The sequence below is a fragment of the Brienomyrus brachyistius genome, chromosome 2 (assembly GCF_023856365.1).
Source record: "Brienomyrus brachyistius isolate T26 chromosome 2, BBRACH_0.4, whole genome shotgun sequence".
Lineage (NCBI taxonomy): Eukaryota > Metazoa > Chordata > Actinopteri > Osteoglossiformes > Mormyridae > Brienomyrus > Brienomyrus brachyistius.
This window is the reverse complement of record NC_064534.1, coordinates 2,592,942-2,599,788: the sequence shown is the minus strand read 5'-3', so window position 1 is coordinate 2,599,788 and position 6,847 is coordinate 2,592,942. Positions and strand designations below refer to the sequence as shown.

Below are 6,847 nucleotides of genomic sequence, written 5' to 3'. Positions count from 1 at the left end.
TAGTGTTAAAAGTAGTTCCCGGTTTACTTCTACGTGTCTATGTCACAGTGCTGCTTTGTGTCACATGACCACCAAAAATGTGCTATGGACCCATCAGATGTGATCATGTGACTTAGTGAGGTTTAATCAATATGACAGTGTTCATCTGGATTTGGATATCTAGCCTAATCACTGTGCATAGGGATGCTGCTAGAAATGTTGGGCCCCATGAAAGCATATAATATAGGGCCCTCAGCCTAAACCAATCCAGTTATGTTTCCGACTTTTTAAGGCCCCCGATGTCCTAACATTACCCCTCTTGATGGTGCCCCCGACCGCATGCCACAGTCATGAAGACTGTGCTACGACATTCTTCTATCAGCAGTAAAGATTTAAGTACTGCTTTGGTGGTTTGCTCACTGATAAACACTAAGTTTTCCCTTATCAGATATGAAATCACGAAGCGGCAACTGATAACCTTGGTGATTTGCTGCTAAAAGTGTAGCTTTTGAGGGGCCTGAGGTCAACGATATGTAGAGGGAGAAGTTTGCCCTGGAGTCCCCGTTCATTGTCCATGGTGCCTACTCTGAACGGTTGGGTCATTGTTGAAATCCACTGCTCCGCAAAGCAGTTGTTAATCAATGATTAAGAGATGTTATGTATTATAATCGATTGTCTTTACCTGCTCAATGTAGCCCCAGGCCCCCACAGAAGGGAAAGCCGACGGGCTCCAACATCCCAAAACATGCTGCAAGTTAGCGCAAGCCGTGTCCGCTATCGGCAAGCAATCACAGCCATCGCAGGTCAGGAGTTCAGAGAACAAAAAATGATTTCTATAGCATTTATTTATTATGCAATTCATACAGTTCACTGTAGCATCATTCAAATGTTTCAGCACGGAAGACTAGAGAAATGAAGGAACAATGGAACTGTGGGAATTCACACATCGATATTTTTTGCCACTTTGTAAAATGTGTCGATATGTTCGGACAATCAGCGTCATTGATCCTGAGTACTGATTTTTGAGGTGTCTGAGGAACATGAGCTAGATGGATAGTATTAGATATTTTATTATTTCTGTTGGTGCTGGGTAGACCAAAAGCCTCACAAGAACAATCCATGGGAGGTCTTCTCCATTCCAGGCATGGTCTGCGTGCCGGTGGTCTGCGTTTCGCACATCTCTGTGCTCTTTGGTCTGCACCAGTGGTCCAGTGGTCATCTCCAACAAAACTGTGTAGACTCTGTTAAGGACAGCAGTTACCGAGTGCAGACTGATGTAATACGGCAAACTGTAGGTGTCCTCGTTACTTCCAGTTTTGATGATGAATAGACGGGCTGCAGGCTCCCCATGCTGCCACGTCAGCCTGAAAACGAAACAGATTAAGAGTCCAAAAGTGGCAGATGGAAAGAATGCAACAGCCCCTCCCCCCCCCCCGCCCAACTTAAAAACTCAAAGAATCAAACCACTAGCAATACCTTCCATTTGTGTTAGGTGCTAGGTGTTATCGAAGTCACCTGGGGGTCATAACGGAATGCTGAAACCATGGAATTCTGGTACTTGTGGTCTAGTGTAGTCAGACCTGCACAGCCTTGAACTTCATGACATGAACTTACCCCAAACTCCTAACAATAATGCAGATTACTGACAATCCCCAGTTTTGAGCAACAGCAGTATAAATCTACAGCAAATAAAAGCTGGAACATGACAGTGGAGAGAAAACAAAACTCCATAGTTTGAAACAAGAGAAAAAAAATACCAGTGGTGGCACAAGGTCAGTCGCCCTCCTAACTGGCATGTGTGTGTGTGTCTGTGTGTGTGTCTGTGTGTGTGTCTGTGTGTGTGTGTGTCTGTCTGTGTGTGTGTCTGTGTGTGTGTGTGTGTCTGTGTGTGTCGGTGTGTGTGTGTGTGTGTGTGTCTGTGTGTGTGTGTATGTCTGTGTGTCTGTCTGTCTGTCTGTCTGTGTGTCTGTATTTGTGCAAGTCTGTGTGTGTCTGTGTGTGTGTCCGTATGTGTGTGAGTCTGTGTCTGTACAGTATATGTGTTTCTGTCTGTATGTGGGTGTGTCTGTCTGTTTGTATGTGTATGTGTGTGTCTGTGTGTGTTTGTCTGTATGTGTGTCTGCGTGTATCTGTGTGTGTTCGTCTGTATGTGTGTGTGCCTGTGTGTGTGTAGTGCTATCTTCTGTTACAGTGTCTGTGGGTCATCACGCCATCTGTAGGTCATCTCTCTCTCTTCAGACCAGCCTTCATCTGAAATAGACAATATACCATCAGAGTACGCACCACTCATCTAAATCACTGCTGTTTCTCCATCCAAACAGGGATGTTCTTTGGTATATACTCTACCAAATTTTACTGCTCTAAAATGTCTTCCTTATTGACTAGAAGAAGCACTGGATACTTCTCATGGATATCTCAAATTATCACTCCAGATTCCTGGAAAAATAAACAGCATGCATTAGACATTTAAAACAACTAACAGGAGCAACATCTGAGAGTAGAGATATATTAATGTCAGTGAAGTTCAGCAGAATAATCATACCTAGAGTGGCAATAAAATAGACCTCACTGAGACCTGTTTTTTCGATTAATCCGTGCCCTCAGTGACTTAATAACGATGAGAAGAGTTAGAGAAAAGAAAGATTTCTGTGCTCTCTCTCACCCCTGGCCAATTCTATGCTCTCTCTCACCCCTGGCCATTTCTATGCTCTCTCTCACCCCTGGCCATTTCTATGCTCTCTCTCACCCCTGGCCATTTCTATGCTCTCTCTCACCCATGGCCATTTCTCTGCTCTCTCTCACCCCTGGCCATTTCTATGCTCTCTCTCACCCCTGGCCATTTCTCTGCTCTCTCTCACCCCTGGGCATTTCTATGCTCTCTCTCACCCCTGGCCATTTCTGTGCTCTCTCTCACCCCTGGCCATTTCTGTGCTCTCTCTCACCCCTGGCCATTTCTATGCTCTCTCTCACCCCTGGCCATTTCTATGCTCTCTCTCAGCCCTGGCCATTTCTATGCTCTCTCTCACCCCTGGCCATTTCTATGCTCTCTCTCACCCCTGGCCATTTCTATGCTCTCTCTCACCCCTGGCCATTTCTCTGCTCTCTCTCACCCCTGGCCATTTCTATGCTCTCTCTCACCCCTGGCCATTTCTATGCTCTCTCTCACCCCTGGCCATTTCTATGCTCTCTCTCACCCCTGGGCATTTCTATGCTCTCTCTCACCCCTGGCCATTTCTGTGCTCTCTCTCACCCCTGGCCATTTCTGTGCTCTCTCTCACCCCTGGCCATTTCTGTGCTCTCTCTCACCCCTGGCCATTTCTATGCTCTCTCTCACCCCTGGCCATTTCTATGCTCTCTCTCACCCCTGGCCATTTCTATGCTCTCTCTCAGCCCTGGCCATTTCTATGCTCTCTCTCACCCCTGGCCATTTCTGTGCTCTCTCTCACCCCTGGCCATTTCTATGCTCTCTCTCACCCCTGGCCATTTCTGTGCTCTCTCTCACCCCTGGGCATTTCTATGCTCTCTCTCACCCCTGGCCATTTCTGTGCTCTCTCTCACCCCTGGCCATTTCTCTGCTCTCTCTCAGCCCTGGCCATTTCTCTGCTCTCTCTCACCCCTGGCCAATTCTGTGCTCTCTCACACCTGGTCATTTCTTTGCTCTGTGCATGTTGCAGAGACGGCAGTCATGGCTCCCTGTAACCCTAATGAGCTTATTAGTGCCCTCACCCCCATTTTCACAACAGTGATCTCATGATGACATCATGCACTTATGTGTCCTGATATATGATTGGGCAACATGCTCGTTTAAGAATAAATAATGGCTATATGACGGGGATAGTTCATATCATGTAAAATAGTCCATGCTTGGAATTATAATGTGTGAAATCAAGCAGCATGATCATTGATGTATGTACATAGGTACATATGCATTTCTGTATATACATGTGTTTACATACGTGCGTATGTATAGATGTAGGTGTTTATTTTTGGTCCAAACACTGTGGGGTCTAATGGCAGCGATGAAGATGATGACAGCTTCTATAGCCGGGCCTAAGCCCCCCTCCCATTGACCATGCCCCCCCCCCCCCGCTGTAATGTACCTGTGTGAAGGACACTGCGGCCGGGGGCCGCCTGGTGCAGGCTATCACAGACACAATCCTGCGGCACTTTAATAACTCTGAAAGCGGTCGGTCAGTGCCCGCGCTTTAATAACAGCCGCTGTCAGCCCCTCGCTTCGCTGCCACCGCCGCCACGCCGCAAAATTGTCTCGTTGGAATTCTTTATGGTGCCGGGGTGGCGGGACTGCTGGAGATGGCGGCAGAATACAGCCGTACGTGACCCATTCGCGCTCCGCATGGCTCTCCGTGAGCACGCTTTTATCGCAGGGTCAAAATACACTAGAGAAGGGGAATAAAAGACATTTACTCACATTTACTCTCAGCATGATGTGGTGATAAGCTCCTAAGACCAGGGCGGGGGGGGGAGGGCGTGGATTCCGGAAGAATCCTCACCATCCGGAGCTCTCTGATGCAGCTGAGCCGCGCCTTCGCACCTGGGTCATCTGCCTCACGCCGAGCCGCTTCCTCTGTCCTGGAGGTTGAGCAGCACAGGTGAAACACCGGGATGGAGGGGGGCTGTGAGGCTGGTCGCAACCCAAGCTGACTTTGCCGTGACCTGCACGGACGTGGCAGTCTGCGTTTCTGCCTAACGCAGATGGGAAGAGCGCACAAAACACAACAATCATGAAAGAAGCGGACCCTCAGAGGCAGGCGGTCGGAATGCTCCAGGTCATCAGTGCGCCATGGTTCTGCTGATTAGCATAATCGGGCTCATTAGTTATTCATACGGTGCAGTGCAGCTTGGGGGGGCGGGCCTGTGCTCCAGCTAATAATGGCGTTAAATATTAAAGGAGAGCGTGCTGGCGGATTCACACGCTCTCATACCGGCTGCGGACTCAGACCTCCCCACATCCGCCCGCAAGGCTTCAAACAGCCTCTGCTCTTCGTGGGGGGAGGACGCCTTTGACCTCATATCCTCCTGCTGTTTTCACCGAATCGCTGCCCGTCTGATAAAACCCGCGTACATGTCCAGCCAGCCAGCTCCGTTCTCTTCTTATCCGCTTTTCCTTCCCTCGATTTCCCTCTTTCGGCTGAGGCGGGAAAAAGAAAAGCTGTCAGATTTGAATACGAGGCAGATTATCAATCACTCTGTCTGTTATTCCCCATGAAATCACCCTCCGATTCTGAGACGCCTCCTGAGAATGATTATCGGTCTTTATCCACGTTCCTGGCTTCTGGTTAAGGACGGCGTTTGGGAGGCGAGGGCCGTAGTCTGCCAACCCCCCCCCCCCCCCCCCGCCCCCCACCCCCTCACACTGTCTGAGAGGGCGGTGGCCTCCAAGCGTTAATGAGCTGCCCCTGCTGGACCCTGCGCCCCCAGCTCTTGATTAAGGACAATGAGCGGAAAGGTGGCCATCGAAGCGTTCATCCGGGCAGTGGGGGGGGGGATGGGGGGGGTCATGGCTCAAGACAGAAAGAGAGCGAAAAGGGGGAGAGAGAGAGTGATAGAGGGAGAGCTCGATCTGGAGGCCTGCGACCCGTGAGGAAGTCATTAGGAGACCAGTGACCTCCCCGGCACAGCACCGTGACAGTCCACTCAGCGTGTGATCTCATTGGTCAGCCATTGCCACGGGGGGGTGGGGGTGGTTTTTGCTGCACAGGTCTGGGTGCACCGAGGTTTCTGCAGGCTGCTCTTTGTCTGCACCGGGGGGGGGGGGCGTAGTTTCCCATCATGTGACCCTAAGGGACTCTGCATTAGTACGACGATTGTGCAGGAACGTTCCTGAAAGAGGTTCCAAGGTTCAGTTTATATTTAATGGCAGTGATGCGAAAATGCACTTGACCTTGACTTCTTTAGCTAGGAAACGGCTAAACGCAGAGCGTGGTGAAGGGGTGCGACGTCTGGGCCTCGAATCATTCTGCTGCTGTGACCACTGACACACAGCTGAGCTCACAAGTGGAGTTGGTGGGGGGAGCAGGGGCTGGCAAATTCCTTTCATTACCACCTAATGCCTCACCACTGCATGAAGGAGCAGCTTATTACGCCTCATCCCTCCACCCTATAAGACCATGAAAGGCGACCATCACGCTAATGACTGGGGAAACTGGCCCGCAGGCTCTCGCAGGCCGAGGCTCTCGCAGGGTCCTTCAGACGCGTCAAAGAGCCAAGAGAATAACGGCCCTGCTTGATCAGGTGACCTAACAGTCCTGTTCGAATGACAATCATGAAGCAACAAAGACCAAAAATTACAACAAATTAATAAATAAAATTCAGCCTGGAGGCCTGGACATAGAATAAGTGAATTGAATACAAACATTTTGCAAAGATGCTTCAATAAATTCCAAGGTTTCTAACCACACTACATTTTTATACTGCATTTTTGGATTACTCTTCAGGCTGCTCAACAAAGAGTCACAAACCATCATGAAACAAATAAGCTCAAATAGCCATTTAAAGAGAGTCCCATGATGACGATGGAAGGAGCATGTTACCCCTGGAACCAGGCCTGGGCCTAAAAAAATAACATGGGCCTGCAGGGGGAGCTTTGGTGGGCAGGTGCAATGTAGCCTCGACAGATCGATCGTCAGCTACCGAAACTGGCTTTTGGTACATGGGACGTACCCTCTCTGGGGGAAAAGGAGCCTGAGCTGCTTTGGGGGGAGAGAGATACTGACCAGATATAGTCGGGCTCATCTCTTTGTAACCAAACTCCTGGAGAGGGGCTGGACTCCATTCCCCACTGTGAGAGGCGGCCCCTCCATTTCGATGCCAGTGAGTTGGAATTTACCCCGGTGGGTGAGAGGGTCGC

The 6,847-nt window shown here is 49.7% G+C and overlaps 1 long non-coding RNA gene across 1 annotated transcript; it reads right to left on the bottom strand.

The window, feature by feature from the left end:
- Nucleotides 1–806: 806 nt before the first annotated feature.
- On the bottom strand, nucleotides 807–5,256 carry LOC125714534 (uncharacterized). The gene is made up of 3 exons (XR_007383771.1): nucleotides 4,491–5,256; nucleotides 4,080–4,376; nucleotides 807–2,415 (listed from the first exon to the last, which is right to left on the bottom strand). It is a non-coding gene; the product is annotated as an uncharacterized LOC125714534 (long non-coding RNA).
- Between the last annotated feature and the right edge of the window lie 1,591 nt (nucleotides 5,257–6,847).